This window comes from Propithecus coquereli, unplaced genomic scaffold (assembly GCF_000956105.1).
Source record: "Propithecus coquereli isolate 6110/MARCELLA unplaced genomic scaffold, Pcoq_1.0 Scaffold41, whole genome shotgun sequence".
NCBI classification, from domain to species: domain Eukaryota; kingdom Metazoa; phylum Chordata; class Mammalia; order Primates; family Indriidae; genus Propithecus; species Propithecus coquereli.
In genome coordinates, this window is record NW_012149841.1 from 5,025,109 (window position 1) to 5,049,851 (window position 24,743).

Genomic DNA, 24,743 nt, shown 5'->3' on the forward strand with positions numbered 1-24,743 from the left:
CTTGCAGGATTCCAGAGTCCCTGCCAGCTCCTAACATCTGGCACCTGACCTCACGCTTCCAGGATTCAGTTTCCTCATCTGTGATAGTCCCTTTCTCTTCTTGCAAAATGTATTTCTGTGCCTTTTACAAGAATATGTTGGACTAAAGTTCTTAGAGACATAAACTGTCAGACTTTGAGATGGTTTGGGGGAGAACCTCATGAGCATTTGGCTCAAGTTTCTTAACTTTCCTTGAGTCTCAGACCTCTTTGAGAATCTGATGAAAACCGTTGACTGCTCAACCTGGAAAAATGCACCAACAGGCACAACTCTGCATACAATCTCAGATCTTTGTGGCTCTCCTGAAACCCCTCTGCGGACCCCAAGCCAAGAACCCTTGGTCTAGGTCCAGAAACCGAGGCCAAGAGAGGGGAAGGCTGGTTCAAGCTCATCCAATAAGTCTGAGAATAAAACTTCAGCTCTCATTGAACATTTTGCAGTGACTCTCTCACATGATAGCATTACTGTCTCAATGCATTTTTCATATCTATTTTCTTACAAAGACTCCATAAACTAGGTCGAATTGGTATTATTGTGAGTCTGAAATATGTGGGGACTACATAGACTATTAACTTCCCTAAAATCCAACAGTTAAGGGAAAGTGTCCTTTGGACTTTAAATCTGGCAGTCCTGATTCAAACTCACTTCCTCTCTGCCACGTCACAGTTCTGCAAGCAACCTAGTTAGTGTAACGTTAGGCAGAGTAAAGTCAGCACAGGAAGCAGCTTGACAAAGAACCACAGAAACAATGCAGTGGCTGATTAATCCTGACAGGGAGGATCTAAAAAGTGGGATAATAGAAAAGGCAAGGAGGGGTTTTCTGCCTGGAGAAGTAGCATAGGCGATACTATTGCTGGCACAGTAAGAGCATAAAGAGACGTGATTGCATCATGGGCATACGGAGGTGTGTATAGATGAGCAGGTTCCCCAGTCAGTGAAGCAGGCAAAATAAATGAATAGAATAATTACTTTTCTAACACCTTAGAAAGTACCACCACCAATACACTAGTGGATACTCTTCCATCTATATATGGGGCACACTAGTTTCTTACCCAGGGTCTCAATGTGCTTTAAATAGTTATTTTAAGGTGGCTAAAGTTTGCTTTAACATTTCTCAGCAGGAGATCACAATTTGTCTCCTTTATGGGAAATCCTTTCTTACAGTAAGTACTATATGACAAGAGAGCAATTTATCACAAGGGGTAATGAGTTTCTGTTTAACGGGTCATTCAGATTAAGCCACCTGCTGGCGAGGATAACATCACATCCGGTTGATCTTGGTAACCTGTAAGGATGCTTCCAACATAGTGTCTGCAGCTGTATGCTTGCGATGAGTCTAGAATTCAGTTTCCACAAAACAGATTCACCCCTGAGTTCCCAGGGCCTGGAAAAGGAGGTTTCCAAATTAAGTGTAGTAAATTTTATATTGTTTGGTCTTTGAAATATCCCAACACAACTTACTCAATGCCTCTAGAAGGAAGAATGGATTTTACCACCCAGGAAAAAGCCATATCTCTGGACCTAGGACCCTTTCTCACCTCAGACTGCCTTTTTTGTGGGGAGGGGAGATCCCATTTCCATTTTAAATGCTCTAGAATCCTGTTGTCAGTTTTTAAGAGCACCCTATACAAATTCACTTGTTCATATATTCAGAAATTCATTTGCTCATTTCTTTATTTAACAAATTCTTACCACACATGAGTCCCAGGCCACTTGCTGGGGACACACTGGTGAACAAGGCACACATGGTCCCTGCCTCCTGGATCTTGTGGTGCACTGGCAGCAGCTGGATCTGAGGGTGATGGGGATCCTCTATGCATCCTATCTTCATTTTCATAGTCTTTGGCCCCATTCTGGTCTCCAAACCATGGCTGGGCTCTAAATTGGGCAAAGAGGGTCATCTGTCCCTGGAAGGTGTGAATGAGGACGGAGAATAAGTGACAGCCATATAAAGATATGAGAAATCCTATCATCTCCTCCCCCTCAAGGTGACGATCTAACGGCAAGGACCCAAGGAAAGCCAGTGCAGTTACCGTTAGAAGAGGAGCCCCTTCTTTCAGGCCCGGAACCAGCGATGTCATTGGCCATGTGGCAAAGCAAGTCCTCCCACCATCTAGAATGTCAACTCTGTCTTTCTGCTGCTCTATCTTCTATCTGTTCTTAAGGGCCCATTTATGCCTCTCACTCCACCAGGATTCCTTTCTGAACACCCAGATCACTCCCAGCTCTCTCCTCAGACTTTGCCTATGGTCCCGTCTAGATGCTGTCATATGTGGCCAGTTCCTTCAGTTAGATTGCCAGCTACTTGTCTAGGGGTCTTATCCCTTGCACATGTGGAAAAAAGAACATGCAAAACATTCTCTGTGACTTCAGTGTGAAGCCACTGGACTGTGATTTTTTTGGAGGAGGTAGGCTAGTATGATGCTGAAAAGGATGGCCTCTTGCATCAGATGGCCTGGGTTCAAATCCTGTAGCTGTATGATTTTTGGCAAGACACTCACCTTTCTCATCTGTGAAAGGGAAATAGCAATAATTCCTGCTTTTAGCATATTTGTGACAATTAAATTATTCAATCTATGCAAAATATACAGAACAGTGCCTGGCACTTCAGTGAGCGGCAACGAAGTTGTTATTACTGTCTTGTGTTTAAGGATGACACATCTAGCAACAATACCCCATAGAATTCTAGATGAATGGTGTAAAAGGAACTTAGGAGTAACTCGGTCCAATCTCCTATCTAATCTTTAGGACTAATTAATAAAAGGATAAGGAAGTAAAAGTAAACCTTTAAAAATAACCTTAAAGCTCTTTTTGAATTTTTAAATAAAAATATATTAAAAATAACACAATAATTGGACTCATGGGAATATCCACTCTTGAAACCTGCAGTCATCATGTCAGCAGTTTGACTTTCCAGAGACAGCCATGCTCTGGGGAGGCCCAACTTAGCCCCAGTGGAAAGAACACATTGAAAGGCCCTGAAACTACATGGAAAGAGGGAAAGACGCCCACCCAAGCCCCAACTTACTTTCCAATGGCCCCTGCTTTTCCAGATCCCAACTGCAATTGCGTGAGAGATCCCATCCCACAATCGCCTGGCTCCTCCTTTCCCAGATTTCTGACTCCCAGAAATAGTGAGATGTAATAAAATAAGTGTTGTTATTTTATGCCGCTAGGTTTTGTGAGGATTTGTTAAACATCAGTAGATAATCAAAACAGATTTTTTTATAACTCAGTTGAATTATTAATATTTCTCTTTTGTTCTACATCCAAGAGCGAGTTCAGGAGGAGGAGGTTCAGGGTTTGGTTAAAATCGCCACCTCTTCCTAGGTCCTTTGTATACTAGAGGGAGGGGAAAAGGTAGGTTTATCTCATAAAAACTCAAATAGTGGGCTTTGCCTCCACCAGAAAAACAAGAAGAACATGTACACAAAATTTTGTTTGCTTTAAATTTAATGCCATTGCATAATAGTTGACCACTGGAGAAAAGATGGTGCTATGTGACCCTGTGAAACAGAAAGTGTGGTGAGCCCAACCTGGGGAGCAGTGAGTCTTCTTGTCCTCAGCCAGGCAGTGATGCTCACCCTTCCCTAGGCTTTGTCCCAGGGTCTCAGTGAGGGTTCTGATGGTGCTTGCCTGCTGGATTCCTCCTCGAACCCCTTCCCAGTTTGACAAGCTCCAAGGAGGCAGCACATAAAGAAGCTCAGGAAATGCAAGACATCTGTACTGGAGCCTGGGAACACACTTTCCCCCGGCCCCTTGCTGGTGTGGTCCTGGCGTGGAGCTGGGCCTCTAGAGAAATGAATTAAGGAAACAAGTCCAGTGGAGAACATGGGATTCCACTTCCATTCATCTTCCTTATTTTGCAAACACCGCATTCTGCAAATCCCATGCCAGTAAAGCTCTTGGATCAGCCTTCAAATTCTTCTGGATCCTTAAGGGAGGAGATGTCAGGGCTGGCCAAGAATCTAAGTGGAAACTGATGACAGAAGCTGACATTAATCAGCTACACAGTATGTTCTTCCCAGCAGGTTTCTTCCAATAAATCAAAGGCCAGCAAATCCGAGGGGTGTTTAGCCATGAGAGAGCAACTGTTTGCTGTTGTCTTTCTTTGCTAAAGATGATGAATTTAACGTTTAATTGAATCCAACACTGTCGGCCGTGGGAGTGTTTGCTGTAGGTGTTGGGTGCGCATACCACATACAGTCACATTTCCTCATAGGCCAGGGGCTTTATCCAAGCACCCCTCTGCTACTCACTGTTCACCCTCTATATTGACATTTCCTGACCGAATGGAGCCACCACCCTGCGTAGTGATCTGAAACAGACTCACTCTTTCAAGTTGGAATACTCAGGCTGTTTGGTGACCAAATAATTTATTTTCCTTCCTTAAGACCTAATTAAGATACTTAGAGATATTAATGTAATAATGTCTGTTTGAAATCCATCTGGGGCCAAGCTCCTTCAACATCAATATGCTTGGTGGCAGGAGTGCCAGATTCAGAGAACAGGGTAGCTTTGGGTCTGAGGCCATGCAATACCCATCCCTTCCCTCTCTGAACCTCACTTTCCCTCTCTGAGCCTCTTTTTTTTGTTGTTATCTCTACAATGAGGATTGATTTGTGATAAAGATCAGTGAAGAAAATGAACATGGAGGCAGTCCATAGGCTGCAAAATAACTAAGAATGTAAAGAGTAGGACTATTGTGATTTGTATCATTTTAATGATTGTCAAAATAATTAATACAGTCCAAATGACTTATGTTTATATTTTTCAAAACACTGCCACATTTATCATGACCTTAGAGTCTTGAAATTGTCCTGAATTAAGAAGGGCAATTATCATACTCATCAGATACAGAGACTGAAGTCCAGACAGGAAAAGCGATTTACTTGCCCGAGGTCTCATAGATGCCTGGTGGTGGATCAGTACTGGGACTACTTTTATGACTCCACATTTAATCTACCTGTGCCTTATCCTTTCAGTGATCACCTTATTTGGGCTTAAAAAAATAGAAAATCTAAATTGCTTAAGACAGTTTTGTGACATTCATCAACGTTGTTAAGGATTTTATCCTAGACATCTCATAAAAATATATCAAAATGCCTAGTATATAACCAGTACCACTACATCCAGAAATGTTTATTAAAAATGACTACAGATGTATAAATACTGCTTCCATTCAGTTTCCCCTTCTACAAGCATCAGTGTGATATGATGTTTATACACAGAAGTTTTGTAGGTGAACAGATTCAGCCCACTTACTAGTTGTGTGACTTTGGGGCCTTGATCTCTTCACATATAAAATGGAGCCAATCTCCACCCAATAGTATTGTTGTGAGGACAAAATAAACTAATTCAGGCTTGCCTCTGTCTGGTAATTTGGATCTCAGCTCCAAGTTCACCTTATCAAGAGAGGCTTTTCCCGAATCCAGAAGCTGAATTGCTCTTCCTTCAGCATCCATATTTATGCCATCATCCAATTTTCTTTTTTGAAGATCTTTCTGCTACTTGCATTTGTATTATTTATTTGTTGGTTAATGAATATATTGTACAACTTTCTTCTCAAAACTACAGGTCACAAGTGAGTGGGAACTTGACTCTTTTCTTAACTGCTTCTCAAAGACACTACGATATAGTAAGGTACCAATTTGGGGGACACAATTCACATTGTGTGAACAGCACCCCTGATGTACCAATGCTCAATCTTCCCTGCCATGTACTTGCCAGTCCTGCTGCTTTGCAATGGATGCTTAATGGGTCTTTTTGTGTACAAAGTGCACGGTAACAACATTATTCATGCGTTACTGGCCGGGTTCTGTGAACAGGGCAGGGGATACAGAGATGAGTGACACATAGCTCCACTCTGCACAGGCTCACAGTCTGGCACTCAAATGTTTATCACCCTACAGTTCTGAGATTCAAATAGAGCAAGATAACTAGCTTCATATAACTTTCTATATATAGAACTCATTTGTAAATCACTTTAGTATTTTGTATCATTTATCTTCATCATGTTCATTACCATCATGATTGAAACTAACATGATTTCCTGACTATCTGCTTCCTGAAAAGTTCTGTTCTAGTCACTCTGTGGGCACAGTAATGAATAAAGCATGGTCCTATATTTACTATACTCTAACTGTGGTGAATATTTTAAACTTGCATGTTCGTAGGGGATAAAAAAATCTGTGACTCCGTGATATCTGAAAGCCACAAGATAATGTGGTGGTGTCAGCTTATGCCTAGAATAGAAATGGGTGAAGCCACCCTTGCTGTGGCATCTAGTCCATCCCGGGCCACCCTCAACGAATGACCTAGTGTAGAAAGGTCAGTGTTGCCTCTTCAGTCACACATCTACAGTAGGTCCAACGTGGGTGCACAGAGTCTTGCTTTGAAGTTCTGCCACCCAAATCTTCCTTTAATGAGGGCAGGCTGTATCAGCAAAGGGGCCCTGGTGGACACTTGCTCACATTGCAAAATCAGCACCCTGCCACTTATCAATAATTCTCTATCCTCCTCAAAGAGGCCAGATCCTTAAAAGCCACGAAAGTCAAATCCCAGTGGAATTATCTCTGTGACTAGTAACAAGCGCTGCTGTCAAGATTATGTGATAACCCCAGTTGTGGTGCTGTAGCTGCTCGCACTGTACAATTTACATTAAAGAACACAGGACACAACCAAAGTGGACTGTGTCTGTCGTAAGTTTAAGGGCATTGAGAAATGGAGGGACAGCTGCATCTTGGGAGCATTTTAATGCCTTGCTCAAAATTCTAACTCTCTTTCTTAGTTCTCTTCTGCTTTCTTCCCAAACAATCCACAACTTTAAACCCTATGTCTGTCAGAGCTTGATTTCTCCTTAGTCCTTCCTCATGTTAGCTCAGTTAATGTGTTACATTCTCAATTAATCTTTCCTATTTACACAAGGGACCTCAGGGACCGTCATGTCCAACTGCTCAACTTACAGATAACCAGAGAAGAGTTGTCTCCCAGAAATGGCTTAGTCTTTTGGAAGACAGGATTGCTCCTACCAGGAATATGGGAAACTTCTACTTTCTGAAAAGAGAAATGGAGGAGGAGAAGGAGGATCTTGAAGAAGAATCCAGAGGTTGTATAGGTATGTTCAAAAAATAGCAACTCACAGACTTACTTATGAGTCTTGTAAATTTATGTAGCAGTGAGTGAGTATGCCAAATGGATGAGCAGGTCCACATGGATTCCTAGGCTAAAGGCAGAGTTTCAAAAGGGCAAAATTTAAATTCCTCTCTCTCTCTCTTTCTCTCTCTCTCTCTTCTATCCCCCCCCAATCATCATCATCATCATCTTATACAAACTATCAGAAGAGGAGTTAAGATACTGGTAGAGACAAATTGAAAAATGTAATGATTTAAGCAGAGAAGGCTAAGAGGGAAGGTTCAGGGATGATGTCAGGATTAGGGAAATAGAGAGATAGTGGAGTTGTCAGAGGGAATCAAAGATATTTCTAGAAACAAGTCCTGGTGAGCCAAAGGGAAATTAAATGAATATGCTGATGTTTACTTTCCCAGCTTTTTTGTAGGAAATTGAAGATGGTTCTGTGAAAGGCAAGTGGGGAAAAGGTGAGTCTATAAAGCATTATCCACTCAAAGCCTTGATTTAAAACATTTGCTTTCAAATACACTAAGGATTCAATATTTATTTGTTAAAATTGCAGAGTGAATTTTTTTCACAAATTATTTGAAGAAAATACCTTGAGGAACTGGAAACATGCCAAACAGAAAAAAAGATGTCCCACAGAAAGGCATACTGCTGGGAGTTTAGGAGTTATAAGCCAGGAACTTCCCTACCAAAGAGCTCTTCTACTCTCCTTAGCCCCACCCTTTTTAGCCTGAGATGACAGAGGAATTGGCTTCAGAGCCTGAAGAAAACAGATGCACTAGGCCTTGGATTCAAAATATCTTGGAGGTATTTCCAGTAATAGGTTACCTTTTGATTGGTGGAAAAGTGAGGACAGGAAGATTGTAGACAAAGTTTCACCCTGACTTGAAATGTCCTCAAAAGGTGATGCTGGATGACTTTCCCAAGCATGTGGCCTACCTGAGAAACAGGAAGCATGCTCCTTTTGGGAGGATGGGAGTATTCTGGAGACCTAGATACAGACTGGGAAAGAGAAAGCACAGGATTGAGGCTCACGCTTGGGCCATCGTAGATTCATTCTCCTCCTGTTTTCTCCTCCATCATCTGATGATATCAGATCCCCCGATGGCCTGTGGGTCACAGAGTCTGCCCTTTGCAGAAGGCTTCAAACTCCACTCTGCTCTTGGAGACATGACTGGACAAAGCACAGGAGGGAGCACATAGGCATTGCCTCAATCCCTGCAGAGTACAAGTCAGGAGACACCTCTGTGAGCCACCAAAGGAAGGGAAGAAAAATACGGATGAGGAAACCATCTAGGAAAAAAAATGGGGCTGCCAAGTTACTGTAGCTAGAAGAATTTTGAGGTTAGTAGTCCTTTCCATTGCCTCTGGTTGGCTTCCACCCCTGGAGTGACTTTGGTCCTTAGGGTCATTGCAGTGTGTCGGGGGTTAAGGGGAAGGGAAGAGGGCGAGCAGCTCTACCAGGTCACTGGATCTCACTGGCACTGTAGGCCAGCCTGGCTTGCAGAAGAAAAGAGAACATGGCAGTGCACCTAGTCAGTGCAGAGTGTACACTGGGCAACCCTCAAAGAGCACCTGGACGAAGCCAGAAGTGGAAAGGGATAGACAAGTAGGAAGGAGAATGGAGGGAGAGAAGGGAGAAGAGACGAAAGTAGTGTCTGCAGTGGTGAGAGCAGAGAGCAGGCTTCAGTGTACCTTCCAGCTCTCTGCCTCTCCTCTCCTATGCCTGTAAATAATGGTAATGCCTTTGCTACCTTCTTCTTGTGGCACACAAGTTTCTAGAACTTCCAGCGTGCTTTCTCATTACATTCCGCACAATGAGTAGGCTATAAAGGTAGCCTTTGCAATCTCATTTTATAAATTAGTACAGTGAGGCTCAGAAATGTTTAGGAGTCCCTGGAGTCACATAGCTAATAAGAGGAGAGGAGAGTATTGCGCCTGGTTGTCACGAGGAATGGAGGAGAGGCAGCAGTCATTCATCCAGAGAGCCACCAAAGACGTGGCTCAGGCCTCTCGGGGAACAGTCAGGGAAAGAGAGACACGTGATGAGAGGTCTGTGGCAGGAAATCTGGAGAAAAAGGCCAAAGAGACAAAAGGTTAAGGGGAAAGAGGTGTGAAGGAAAGAAAACACTCTGTCGCAGCCGCAGCCTCTGCGCCATCGTGTTTCACTTAACAGACTGTGTCCTGGACTGGGGGGTGGACGAAAAGATAAACAACACCCACGCAGGCTGACTAAGGCCCACGGGACAGCGGCAGTGTGGAGGGGGGCCGCAAACAGATTCCCACCCAATCCTCCCAGAGGTGAGAGGAGAGGAGGATGCCTATGACAGCATCCGTCAGGGCCAGGGAGGGCAGGAGGCAGGCTGGGACGTGCTGGCCTCTGGGGAGAAGTGGTGGGAAGAAGAGGGACAGAGCAACTTCTGCTCCTGTGGCAGGTGTCTTTTCCCCATCAATCCTTAGTCCTCAGACCCCTGCGTGGCCTCCCCAAAGCCTCACATTCCTGAATGAGTCAGTGTCATTATCGATTCCTGCTGTGTGTTCACAGAGCTGGAGGGGAGGGAATACAGCTTGAACATAGCAGTCCTCCAAAGCATGAATTTGGCCTAGTTAGCACCCAAGCTGCCTTGCCCTTTGTGGCTGCCCGCAGCCACAGGATTTTATTCTCTAGAACACTATACATGCTGTTGCACTGCTAATGTTTTCATACGAAAACTCTCATTAATCCAGTTATTCACTCATTCCTTGATGCATACAATGAACATCATTGCATAGCATGCATCTTGCTAGACACAAGAGGTATCCAGCTTTGAGGGTCCCAGCCTTCTCAGAGATCCCAACTGCCAAGCGGCAGCCAGGCAAGTGGACAGACCGTTTCAATTCAGTGCGGTAGGTAAGATGTGATTGAGGCAAGAGCTGGGTGGAGCTGCATTGTACCAAGTTGGAGGTTGGGTGGTGAGTAGGAGGGGAGTCTGGGCAACCCAGGACAGGCATAACTGCGCCACAATCTTGTAGGAACCAGACTCCATCCCAAAGGTCACACTGTGGTACCTAGGGAGTAGCCTTTGTCCTCATGGCTCAAGATAGCTAATAGAGCCATCACCCCTTCACACCATAACGTAAGCATGAATCACAAACGCGATGGACACAAACGCAATACCACTTGATACTCCTAGGAATTAAGAAGTGTCTTCTTTCATGTTGGCTTTGATCATCATTTTTTTTTTTTTTGCAGCTTTTTGTATGCTGAAAATCCAGCCTTCCCAGGGAGGATGTGCAGTTCCTGCTGAGGAGGCTGAGGGACAGGAGTGGAGCCCCCCGGCACCTTCCACATCTGGCGAGTTGACTCCAACTTCGATTATGGTCATGGGCTTTGACGATCTGGTCCAACTTGAGGCTCTAGCTACAGATTCATGTTTTTTTTTCCCTGCCACTGCGTCTTTCTACTTGGAAAGAGAAAGCCCACAGCCTGGAAGGTTAGATTGTAGAAGTGCTAAACGTGGATCCAGGCATCCAGTGGATTTGCAGCCAGGCCCTTAAAAAGTTGTATGATATGAGATAAGCCACTTCAATATTGAGCCTGTTTCTTGTAAAAACAGAGATGGTATTATAATAATACCTGCCTGGAAGGTTTTTATGAACACTAGATGCAAATAAGTCTGGCAGAGCCATTCAATAAAAATGATAGTTTCCTTTCTTTTCCTTTAAAGGGGTTTTCTCTTCCAAAATATTTGCAATCTTAGGAAGTGGAGGGTCTCTTAAAAAAAAAAAAAAGAGGAAGTAACTTAACCACAAAAACTCGGTGCCGGCCTGCATGTGAGGAAGCCTCCATAACTAACAGCTCAAATTTCCTTCTCTCTTGGCTGACAGAATTGGAGGCAAGAGCCTGATACTTATCTCCTTCCATCTGTTTCTCTGTGCAGACTTATTATAACGAGATGTTTCTATTCCAAAACAGTGGCCCTTTCTATACAAGTGTGCAAAACATTTCTCTAAATTTTCTAGTGTTTTACTCTCAGCCTTCCAACTGAAAAATCAAGAAGTGCTGAAAAGATGGCTTCTTCCTGACTTCTTTACTGTGAGGCAGGCCCTGGGCAGAGCAGGGCCAAGAGACAAACCCTGGTGTGGAAATGTGATCTACAGAGACCTCCCTCACTCCCCAGATTTCCTAGTGTTCCAGCAACCCTTTCCTGAGCACACCCTCACCTTGAGCTAGATTAGTTCTTCATGTTGCCTAAACACAATCTCTTTTCCCATCTTTGCAGTTTTGGTTTAGCCTTGTGCTCTTTCTCCTCATCTCTCATTATTAAAGTTTTGCACCCAATTCAAATGCCTTGTTCTGAGTCTCTGACTCTCTGACGCCTAATTTTACCTTTTCTTTAGCTGACCTCCATAAGGGTGTGGGTCACTTGCTGTTGATATCAGAGCTCTCAGTAGCTGATGTGTAGGCCTCCTCACATGGAGGACAGGAGAAGCTGTGGCTAGAACCCTGGGTAGGAGCATGGGCTTGGGCTCATGTAGCATCCTAGGCCTCTGGTCCTTCCTCTATTAAGGAAGAAGTTGTATTAGTTGAACGTTGAGTCTTTCTAGGACATCAGGGCTTTGTAAAAGAAATTTCTGCCAAGCTACTATTTGGTCGATATTTAAGTGAACTGTTTTTGTTTTTGTTTTTGTTTTTTATCATACAAGAGTGACCTCCCTCTATGTGACAGGGGTCCCAACTTCAACCTTGATTCCCATCCCCGCACCCTGCCCCATCCGCCAGCTTAGGCTATGCTTGCTTCAAGGGTTGGGGTAGAAGCAGGCTGGGTCCTTGGGATATCTGGGCAGACTGAAGCCTCGAGAGCACTGCTCTGTGGGGAAGTGCTTTTTCTCCACAGGCACAGGCAGGTGCTGAGGAAGGTTTGCTGACATCTGGTAAAAGAAATCAGATGGATCTGTCTTCCTCTGACTCCTCCAGTTTCAAGCAACCTTCATTCCTATGTGTCTGAACCTGTACTTAGAAACTGAGTGCTATAAGCTAAATGTTTGTGTCCCCACCTCAGTCTCCAATGTGATGATCTCTGGAGGTGAGGCATTTGGGAGATAATTAAGTTTAGATGAGATCATAAGGATGGAGCCCCCATAGATTAGTGTTCTTACAGGAAGAGGAAGAGACCATAGCCCTCTCTCTCTCCACCACGTAAAGGTACATCTGCAAGCTAGGAAGAGGGCCCTCATCAGACAGATTCTGAGGCACCTTGATCTTAGACTTCCCAGCCTCCAGAACTTTGAGAAATAAATATTTGTTGTTTGAGCCACTCATTCCACAAGTCTATGGTATTTTGTGATAGCAGCCCAAACTGACTAAGACAGTGAGGAAGCCTGGAGGCTGATAGACATATCTTTCACAAATTGCCTTTAGAGAAAGCATGTGGAATGCATGTGTCAGCCTGGAAGCCCACTCTTTGTGGTTGACGTAGCTTGGCCTTCACCACAGGGCCTGGAATTTAACATTTGAGTTCCATGCCTGCAAACAGTAAGCTCATAGGAAAGGTTCCTATACTAGACTGAGCTGACAATCTTACTTTAAAAATCATTTTCCCTATTTTCCTTTTCATATATTTTTTTACAATTGCTCTTACTCCAAGAACAAATAAATCTTATATGCCGTGAGTTTGGATTTACAGACAAATCTGTCATTTAAACCTCTAAACAACCTAGTGAAATAAATATTATGATCCCCACTTTACAGATGAGGAAACTAAGGCTTAGTGGAGTTGTTTTCTCCAGTCCCATGCAGCAAGTAAGTGGTGGGCAGAATTGGGATACAAATGCAAGCTTTTTGTATCCAAACCCATTGCTATTTCTAGTGACCCATGTCTGATTGTTGTTTCAAAATGCTGAAGTTTCTACAGACACCTGAATCACATAACAAATCAAACAACAAAATTCCCCAAATCATTTTTAAATGACGTCCCATAAGCATAAATCTCCAACTTCATAATCATGTATTTCTATTTATTTCTTCAGATTGATCAAATACTGACCACTTTTCTTTTGATTTTGTACTATACCATATGTATCATTTTATCACAGCATCTGTAACACTCGAGTGTTATGTTTCATGACAGGCAGACTTAGAAGAACATTTCACACAATAGGAGATTTTCTTGAGAACAGGGATCATGTCTTAGTCACCAATATCCACACCACCTTCTGACCCACAACAAGGGGTGCCTGACCCAGGCTCTGAGCATGAGGCAACCTCACTTTGGAGTAGATTCCCAGGGATTTCATAAGTTCTCTTCCAGTGCCAAAGATCATTTAGGGTCAGTAGTTCCATTTGGGTAAATGGAGTCATCCTGGGTCACACAGCCAGGCCTCGGTTCTAGGATTCTGGGAGAGAGTCTCGGGGCAGGTTAGTTCCCGCTCGACAGCATAGTATTCCTTTTATGGAATGGCATGAGATTAGGTTGCCACATGCTGCTGACATACTGATTTTTGGCAGCTCAAATAGTTTATATAGAAAATTACTTGCCCAGAGGCCTGCATACCTGAGGACACCCCTGATCAATGTATCTCTAACCCCCCAGGCAGCAAGTATCTGTTTAGTAAATGTTTGTTACATCAATGAATACATGGAAAAATGGTCTGTGATACTTCAAAATAAGTTAGGAACATTTTGACTTTTTCCTGATTGTGAAGTTGACATAACTTAATAGTCTTTTTCCAAAGATAAACTGGATGAAACTCACGCCAGCATTTAGACTCAGAGTTTGGTAAATTGCTCCCAGAGTTGATTAATGACAACATTGATACCAATGGGTCCATTTAGAAAGCGCTAAATTCAGAGTTAGCTAAATTCTCTGGGCTTTGGACATCAATGTTCTTGTATCCTAACATATTAAATGTGTCTCTATTCCTCAGTCATGGGAAGCCTGGCACCTTCTGATAGCTGCCCCACCTGTGCCTACCATCCTAGGGTCACCAGGGAAGGCCAGGGAAGGCCAGGGAAGTCCCAATGAAGCTAAAAACAAGCGGGAAAACAAAAGAGAAAAACACTCGATTTATCTCAATCTTGTTCAGACACAAAATGACTTTTTAAAAAATTATTCCTACACTGATGTTAAAAATGAAATCTTTAAGAAAAATGACTTCTGGGCAGTGGAAATTCAGGCCCCAAGAGAGAGGAAGAAAATGAGCTTTCTGTGCTGAAGGCTGAAGCCACCAAGACTGTGGTATCAGATTGGCCAGTGTGTTAGGTTTTGAGTGAGGACTGACAAGAGCCTTATGTGAAACCATTATGTGATTCCATGTAAGATACCTCCCCTATTTCTTACTACGTGATTTCCAAAGGAATTGGGCCTCTTCTCAAAAATAACATGCTTTATATGAAATACAGATTTATTGGGACTTGGGAAAGTTATTTATTGTCTTGGGTTTATGGCTTTAATAACCTATTCTCTAAGAGGGTGTCTGAAGAAGGAAGGCCCTGTGGCTAAGGGCCAGCGGATTACACACCACGATGGAGGGGGAGACGGGGAGGCTGCCTGTTCCTCTTCTATAGAGGGCTTGTCCTTACAGATGTCCTGTGCAACTAGCATGCATGCAGCACTGCATTAAGCACTAAATGTATATATACAAGACATAGATCCAAATTTTAAGGCCTTACAATAAAATTGCTATAATATGAGAACATCATGCATCATTTAAATGGATATTTAATTCACACCATAAGAATTCAGTTCCCAGTAGACTGGGATCTTCAGAAAGATCTGAACTTAGGCGGGGTATTTTGGGCAGGAACCTGAAGATTAGATTTGTTCATTAGGTGTTTAGAATTGAGTAAGGCATTTGAATAAACAATATGAGTGAAAGAATAGAACTGGAAGAGTTCAAGTCATTTTTAAACACAAAAAGGGGACAAGATGGGTTGGAGGATAAAGATTTGGAGTGGACCAGAAGGAATTAAGGCTGAAAGGGAAGATTTGAGGATTTTATTCTGCTTCGATGTTTCTGTTTAAATAACCCATTGACTATAGTCAGCCTACATATTTCTTGATAATTATTGACACTGTATCTCAAAAACATCACAGTTAATTCCACTCCTAGTGTGTATGCATGTGCAAAACACATCATGTGTGGGTATCTGTGTGCAGATGGCATGTGTCAGGCGTGTGTCGTGTATATGAGGGCATGGTAGGATGCAGCCATATCACATGTGTTGTGTGTGGATATATGCATTTTATGCGGAAGGGCCTCAGCTACGCTGAAGAGAAATGTGGCAAAATCTTCCATGTCATCAAGCCTCACCCACTGGACTTTATAGGGCAGCACATCATGTGAGAGAAGACACCCAGGCACCATATACCCCTTCCTGGGAGACAGCATGCCTTTACTGAAAGACCATAGGTTGCTCAGGTTAGGCTTTTGGAAGTCCCTTCAGGCTTGTCCGGTGGAGGGGTGACCACTGTCCTCTGACATATGGATCCTGGCCAAGGAGATGCAGTCAACTGCAAGATAAAATGAGGGGATTATGATATGTAAGCCAGACTATCTAACTGGATGTTTCTCTTTTTCTATTTCCTTACTGTTATTCCAGAGCCTTTATCAAAGCCTTATTTAAATCCTGAATATCAGCTGTGGTACTGGGAAGTAAAAGTGGGTGTGTTAGTCGTGATCCTTCTGTTAGCAAAAGATAGAAATCTAACTGACCCGTAACTGGGAAATCCAGATTGGGGTGCAGGCACTGCAAGATCTAGAGCCTTTCACAAAGTTATTGAAAACTGCTGCTATTCCCATACCTTGAGCCTTGATTTATTTTTAAAACTTTTATATTTATTTAATTTATTTTTACTTCATCCAACAATATGTTTCTTTGGTATATGGCTGAAGACAATAATCCTAGAAACTCCAGGTTTGCATAATTTTTATTGTTCATGGTTTCTGAATAAAAGAGTGAATTTTTATCCCAGAGACCAAATCAACACTCTGGGCCAACCCTGACTTATTCCATTCGAGTGATGTATTTAACCTGGAACCAACAGCCATTGCCAACGGGGTACTAGACTCTGACTGGTCACCTGGGTCACTGGCACCAGTGAGGGCTGAGGGAGGGCACCCAGGATGTCCCACCAGATCACACAGAGTGGGCCAGGAGTGGTTCCCCAGAGGAAAAGCAACATGCTGATTCAGACCAAAGAAGAACAAATTCTAGATCTGTATAGATTAAGAGATGTCTACTACAAAGTGTCTTTTCTTGGTTCAATACTTGGGCCAGAGTCTCAGGGGAAGTATCACCACAGAGAAACCAGTGAAATCATGGCATCGTGACAGTGGGAGTTGGCCAGGGGACATTAGAAGACAGAAGGTGAGAAACAGGGTTGTGTCCTTTCAGGAACTAGCAAGACTTTCTTCCTAGAGACTTAACAAATGTCCAAAGAAAAATAATAGTAGGGAAAAGCATTACCAGCAATTACACTAGAAGATACATGTGAGTTTAGAACAATATTGGTCAAATATTATGCAGGGAACAACTGAAGGAAGGTCGTGGGGCTATATACAGCCACGCAAATATTGCACTGCACAACTCCAGAAGTGTCATCCATACAGATAATCCCTTATAGGGAGGCCCAAAGAATGAAAAATCATTCCCATGCCCTATTGTCAGATGCAACAAGAAAGAAGTCCAGCAAACTCCCCTAGTGTCTTCCAATTTGGGGGGCAAGGGATGATGGCAGTGTGAGACAAGCACTATTCCAGTTGTTGATCCTTTGTTGTAGAGCAGAATAAAAGTTTCTAGAGGCCACAGTGATAGATTGAAAATGGCCACTTCATGTGGATTCCTAATACAAAAGCATTCCTGTTCTGACTTGAGGGTGTACTTCATTAATCTACAAAAGCAGATACAGGAAGAAAAATGCAGATGACCACAGCAAAATTAAATTTAGAGGACTAAAGATTCACTCCCATCTAATACTTCCTCAGAGTGGCAGATAAGTTCATTCTGAATTGGGGGGGACACTTATGGAGTCAAGGTGACATCTTCCCCAGATAGTCCTGAAGTAGACCAGTTTCATTCCGTGGTCTCCTTGAGCAGAGATCAAGTATAAAATAAATCAAAAAATGCTATATAGAAAAATGTTAATAGAGAAACTTTGCCTACTGGATCTATTCATGGAATTATCCCCCTTCTATTGTATGACAGTTATTGATAGACTAGTCTGGTAAAATTATGCTGCTAGATATTCCTTGGGATCCCTGAATTTTACTTTCCTACTTGGGCACTGTAAACTCCTCTGTTTACCAAGTTACAACTAGATTATATAGATTTTCATTATCAGTCCCATTTAGGCATTATGATTAGTACAATTTTTGTACTAACAGTCCAAGCTAGAACTCTCCATACTCAAGGATGAGTAAACAAAAAAAGTACTAATGAGAACCTGTGGGAAATCTACAAAACATAAATTAATTCCAACTCACTAATATTGTTGCTGGATGTAGAGTTTCCTCTGTGGAATGATGATTCTTTAGGACAATTTGAAACACTTGAAATACATCAGTTTTAGTTTTTTCCTTATTGCACAGGAAAACAAAATGAAACAAAACAAAAACAGAGTTGAATGACTGAGAACACTGTTTATGTATTATACACCTCAGTCATTGGTGGTGCTCCCAATCCTCATCTTGTCCAGGAGTTTACAGGTGATACAACCAGGTTTAGCCCTCAGGATGCCCTCACAAGCCCCATGATTGATCATAGATTATGTTCTTCTTCAGATTTTTTTCCTAGAGAAAAAGTCATATTAGCTTTCAAGTCACTTATAACAATGGCAATTTCCAAGCGGTATGGCCATGATTCTCCCTTGAAAGCAGTAAGTTCTTTAGAGGAATATCTTAGCAAAAGTGTTGGATATTCCCTACAGGAACACTGTGCTCATAGGCAGAATGCCTTGGACATTCTCTCCTAGCAGTATAACCCACTCTTTCTCAAGAGACCATCCCCTAGCAATAACAAGAAGGTTTTGTGTAATGTGATCTAATTCACAGCACAGTTTTTAGCAGCATAGCTCTCCTATTATTGAATTATTAGAGGAGATATAGTGGTCTTGGTAAAAGATATTTTGAGCAGATACATGAAAGGTAGAGCGCTGATTTAGCAGGATGAAAATTACAGCCACATTATGATATCAACCCATTTAGGACTCCAGCACACAATGCACACCCCTAAGTAACCTTTCCTAGAATGTCTGGGAAACATCCAGGCTTCAGTGTCATGAGGACAAAACTGTTTCGACAATGCTTTAAATTCACATTGATGGACTGAATAGCATATACTTCACAAGGGATCTCTCTTTTTTTTTCCTCATTAAATGATCTTCTATTTATATTCTTGTATCTTCCAGAGATCATTGAATAACTTACCTCAATGGGCTCCACTGATTTTCAGGCTTTCTGGAGTAAATATTTTCTATTTATTTCTGGTTCATGTCCTTCTGCTCACACATTAAGGATGGCATTTACATAAAGTTCTCCTTTCATTTATGTAAATGTAGTAGAGCAGCCTCCTTGACTAACCAATCCCACTTCTGAAAATTCTTGAAGGCTGAGTAACTGGAAGAGTTTCACAACTCTTGCCTTACAGGCTAAAATATCCACCTCATCTGGGGATGGATTCCATTCTTACCCTTAAATCTATCAACAACACATTCTCAGAAGAGTATTTTCAGTACACACATACCTTTCTCATATTTTCTATTTTTAGATGTGGCTGAAATGAAGAGGTACCTTACAATGACACATGTTTTGGTCCTACTGACTATCAAAAGCTCAGAACATTTTGGTCAAGAACCCTCTGTTTTCTTTACTGCAAGGCATAACCTCACCAAATGAATCCTAAGAATAGACTCATTAATGTCCCTCAGTATGATCATTTTCAATGTAAAGTCTACTTAACACCACGAGCTAATATGTATTTAATTTCCTACCAGTGGTAATTGTGAATGTATCTATCTACCTATCATTTATCTGTATTTTAAAACTTTTATTGCTTGTTCAATGTGTAATTTAAAACAATTTCTTTTAAATGTCCAGAAAAGACATTGCTTTGGATAACTTGACATCTGCAAAAGTCTCCCTTCTATCAGATTGTCTTCGATTATGACAAAAATGTTCTAGAAACTTGCTACTCAAGAAATGACCTAAAGACCAGTAGCATCAGATCAGCACATCTGGTTAGAAATACAGACTCTCAGGCCAATCAGAGTCTGCATCATAACAAGATCCCCGTGTGACTTGTTTGCACAGGAAAATTCTAGAAGAGTTTTTTTTAAAGCATCCTCTTTTCTGTGCCACACACCACAAAACTGAAAATATAGAAATTCATAAGAATAATAGAAAATATAAAAGACTTGAGCTTGGGAATTAGGCAGACCTGGGTTCAAATTCTGGCTCTATGACTTTGAATAAGTTCCTCGGCATCTTTAACATATGAAAGCATTAATCAATTTATGGAGCATACCAGCTGCTCAGTAAGCATCAACTCTGTTTTTCTTCATCCCCACCTAAATCCAGGGACACTGACCCAGTGTGCCTTGGATGATACGATACGTACGATATTTAATGAGCAGTTAGTTAATAGCATTTGTCAGAAGCAAAAAAACAAGCATTTGGTGTATCAAGCTATTAAGGTTATAGGTTTAATTGGTTACTGCAACATAATCTAGTCTAATCTGCTTAATATAAAATTGGTACCAAGAGTGAGGATTGGCCAAAAAATGTTAAATATGTAGCATTGGCTTTCATGTCATTTAGTAGACAGAGGCTTCTGAGAAGAGTGATATTGGAGGTGGGGGGAAATGGAGATGAGATTCATGGCACGCAGTGTAAAAATGTTGGGTAAAGTAATTGTCAGTAGTGATGTAGTGATGTGGGAGGCAGATCATGAACTTGATGCAGCTACGGCTCTAGGAGACAGGGTAAGAAATGAGGATGGCACTAGTGTGTTAATAGCTGTGACATTTGTCAAAGTATCATAATAAAGAGATGAGCTCAGGGAAGAGGAAGTATGAGAAAGCCACTCAGCTCCCAAAGAGGGTACCTCACCCAATGTTCTTATCAGAAGTAGCCAAGATGTGTAAAAATGAAAAAAGAAAGACCCACCCACAAGGCAGATCCAGAGGTCGAAGAGAACAAAGAACGGAGCAGAATCGGGGTCTAATCAAATATTATTCTCCTTTCTTGGGTTAGGGGACCCTGGAGTATCCCCCCAGATGGATTTCAGAATTGTCAGATCAGTGACTGATGAATATTTTTATTCTCTCTTCTCCTACATGGCAGTGTTTCTTATGATAACCCTACCCCATTCCATTGTTGCATGTGCCTTTTTAGCACATGAATCTTTGGATTGAAAAGAAAAAAATGCCTGAACCTACCATAGGGACTACCATTCATGCCCCTGACATTCTAGATGTTGACCTACTTGTGAAGAATGAATGAAACTTTGAATTTGCTACTGTGGGCAGGAAAATTGGTGTTTCTTTGTGTGGTAAGAAAAGTGAAGCAATCGTTTGATGACATCAGGCAGATATCGTTGATATTATTAGCATTCACTAATCAAATAGAATATTTGGTTCTTTTTCCTTCCAAGTGCACAGAGAATTGTATTTATCCTCTTTCAACTGGGGAAGACCATGTGATTTGTTCTGATTTAAGAAGTATGAACAGAAGTAACGAGTGTCATTTCTTGGCTGAAACATGAAAAGCCTGTTGTGAAATTATCTAGTCTCTCCTCTTTGCTGCCACAAAGACCAGTCCTTGGTCTGGTTAGAGTCCCCCTCTGACTTGTGTTGGACATGGTGAGTGAACAGAGAAATATAACTTTGCTGTATTAATTTCTAAGGATTCTAGGTTAATTTGTTACCCCTGCATAATTTAAGATGATGTTGGTAAGTACAATGACTATTCCACAGAATCTCACCCAACACAGGTTACACTATCAAAATTCCTAATCAATTAAACTCTTCTTGTCTAGATCTCTCTGCCTTTTATTTCAGGTTTGCTTGTGGTACCACAGACTACAGAGGTTGTCCCTGACTAGGAAGGATTGGCTTTACTTTCCAGCTCTCTTTGATTTCACAAATCCATTCTGCTATGCTAATTTTAAATCAGGAGATGCTGCAATATGAGTCATTAGTTTCTAATTGAGAAATATCAACCAGGGTTTGCCAAAACCAAGAAAATCAGGCTGACTGAAACATAATTCTTTGGCAGGGACAAAGCAAATCCCACTCTGAGCAGCATGAACAACAAAGAATACAGAATCTCCATTCCCCAGAAATAGAGGGGACATGGAGGACAGACGGGGGGCCTCAGAGTGCGTTGAGGTGGCCCTATTCCCAGGGTGTCTGGAGCACTTGGAGTAAAGGAGTAGTTTTGAAAATAAAGGGAAGCAAACCCTGGGACAACTCCATTGGCCCAAGAATTGAGCAACCACTTAATCAACGTATATTTATTATCTATTATGTGTCAGCATTAGCAATATCAACTGACGGGAAAACAGGGTGGAAAGTTGTAAGGTTTTTTTTTTTTTTTTTTCCCTGACTGAATCAGAGGCATTTTCAGCATTGTTTGCAAAGACCCCCTTGATTATTTATTCAAAGAACTGCAAATTTCTCCAGAGAAAACAAATGAGACAATTCCCTTCCTAGCTCAAATCTCATACAGCCTAGAAGTTCTGAAAGTGGATTCAAGAACTCATTAGAGAAAAAAGAGCAAAAGAACAAGGCCTCATTCATTATGAATGTATTAGCAAAGGTCTTGGCTCGATAACCATTCGACTGGCAAAAGTCCTTGTGAAAATGTGGTGACCCCACCAACCAAGCTCTTGTTCCACGTCCACGGACTCAAAGTAAACTGAAAAGTGGAGGCTCACTCCATCAAAGTCAGTGGGCTAGGCAGACACAGGGCAGCTGTGAGGCTGCTCTCCAGAGCATTGCACTACATTGTGGCCCATCCCTTTTGAGACTGGGATGTCATCCTAGGAAAACAGGTTGCTTGGAGGAGTAACATGCTGGCTAGATAACGTCATTCCTGCTTTTTCTTCTGCAGACTCTGAACACCCACCTACACATTAGGCCTTACTAAGCACCTGCTAGGGGCCAGTCTCTGCTTCAGGCAGTAGAGAAGGGCACCAGCTTCCTGCTCTATGGAGCAAAAGTTTTAAGCAGACCTACAACTTCCAGGGGCCATAGTAAAATAAGGTAGCAGAAAGTGAGCCGTCTGCTAGTACAATTAATATTCCCATAGCTGCAGCCCGTTCAGTTCAGTTCTTTGGCTCTGATTTCATACCTCCACTGCTTCTGCATGTTGGTACCTAAGCATTCACTGCCTTCGCCACTCTCCTATGTATTAAGCCCTCACCTGTCATTCATCGTCCCACTCAAAGCCACCTCTTCAGTGACGATGTCCTTCCTTTCCCTAGCTGGAACCATCTGACCCTTTTCCTGCCTTCCCTTGCTTTTTACCTGTTTTGTGTACCTCTGTCTAGCTCCATTAGCATATGAGCTCCTTTGGAGAATAGCCTCTGGGGCTTATGTATATTTCATTTCTGTGTAAATGCTATTAGTCAAAGCTCATTTGATGATTGTTGATAACGTTTATTATGAAACAAGGAAGTGAATCTTTTCTTTGGGGAGAGGCAGGGAGACAGAGGCTTAGGCTTGGTAGAGGCTCTTGGATGAGCTAGGCTGCAGGGGCGTGAAGGTGAGACAAAAAGTCACGAGGGTGTGGCAATCTCAAAGGGAGAATGGGGACACGTTCACCAAAATGGAAGTTGGAATGGAAATCATGTGTTGGGGAAGAGAGGGAGGATCTCAGGTCTGAACCTGGGGACTCCAGACAAGGCAAAAGCAGCAGCGACAACAATGGCCACCAAGCATCCTACCCTGGAATTCAGTGGGGAAGGGGTGGGAGTAAATGTTCTCACAAGGACCCTCTGGTTTATCAGTCCTCTTGTGACTCTGTGACCAAACAGTGTCATTTTCCTGAGCAAATTGCTAAGTTTTTATTCACTGACACCTGATGCCAAAATATGCTCTTGAGGTAAATGAGCCTGTGGGTTCTGAGATCTCGAATGTTCCATGTGCTCAGTGCAGGGCTGCCAACCCTGAGTCATCGCCAAGGGACATGCCTGCTGCCTCAGAGGAGCCGCTTCCCCACCACACCTGGAGCCCATGGTGAGACCCCCAGGGTCATTTCACCAGCGTTTTCTGCCAGGTCACGCACACTCCGCTTCATCTCCACAAAGTCTCCCATCGTGCCTTCCTCTCATTCTTACAATTAGTATTTACAACAGTAAGCCGATCACTCAAAAATTTTAATTACATTCGTCCATAAACTTAAAAGAAAACACGTAGGGCACTTGCAGGTTCAAGGCTAAGTTTCATTTGGTGTCTGTTTATTCCCCTGTTAGAAATCAAGGCCAGTTACTGTGGCTATTTAAAGTGGATGAGAGGCTGAAGGATTTGTGACGGCTAGAGAGAGAAATGAAGGCAGCTGTATCACATGTGTGAAGAGAAACCAGCCCTCCTGCCATGCCCTCCCCAACCACCCCTTCTGCTGCCCTGGGCCGTGTGCTGGCAGGCAATCTGAGAAAGCTTCCCTGCAGGCCTCCTCTCCAATTATTACTCCTTGGTAGAGCACAGCCTGATTAACCCACAGGTTTCCAACCTAGAAGACACACTAACCCCAACCAAGGCACCAATGTGGTAACAACATACCCTGCCCTCCCTGTGGACTCCTGGCACGCAGATCATGGTTAAATCAATTGTGATTGTCAAACCAGGCAGTGGCATGGCATGGAAGTCATCACTAGTGACAAAATCGCTCACTAACACCAGCTCACCCCCACTAAATAAGTGTTGAACAAATATTTAAAGGCTATTCGTTTGGCAGGGAGCCAAATTATGGGTCTGCTTGGAGAACCCATGTGTCTCCATGTCGCCATGGACTGAGGTTCTTTGACCGAAATGATAGAAAAGGCCATGGGTGGCGGCAGATGACTCCTAGATGCCCTGTTTGCCTCTTGTCAGCCCCTCTGAAAATCCCTAGACCCCTCTCCTCACTGCCTCCTCTCCTCAGTTCCTCTCCAGCTGGTGAATTCTGCCTTGAAAGCAGAAGTTGGGTCACATCTAAGAAGGGTGCCATTCTCAGGCACGCTGATTTGTGATGAAGAGGCACAGATCACATGGTGGAACAAATGTGCTGTAAAACCAGTTATTTTCATTTTCTTAGTTCAGGATGACAAAATATTTACTGAGTGCTTATAATGTGTCAGGCACTATTATGCCTTTTTGCAAACTATACTCTTATTCCTGGACCTGGGATCTCTCACTTTCTTGTTTCTATAGTTTCATTCAAAAGATACTGGTTCACTGCCTGTTTAGTGCCTGACATTTCGTTAATGTTTAAAACCATCCTGCATTTCATTCCAATCACTCTCAGTTTATAGAACTAATATGTAGAATCAGTCTACTAGAATCTGAATTTATTATTGAAAATCATTTCACTTATAAGTGACAGAAACC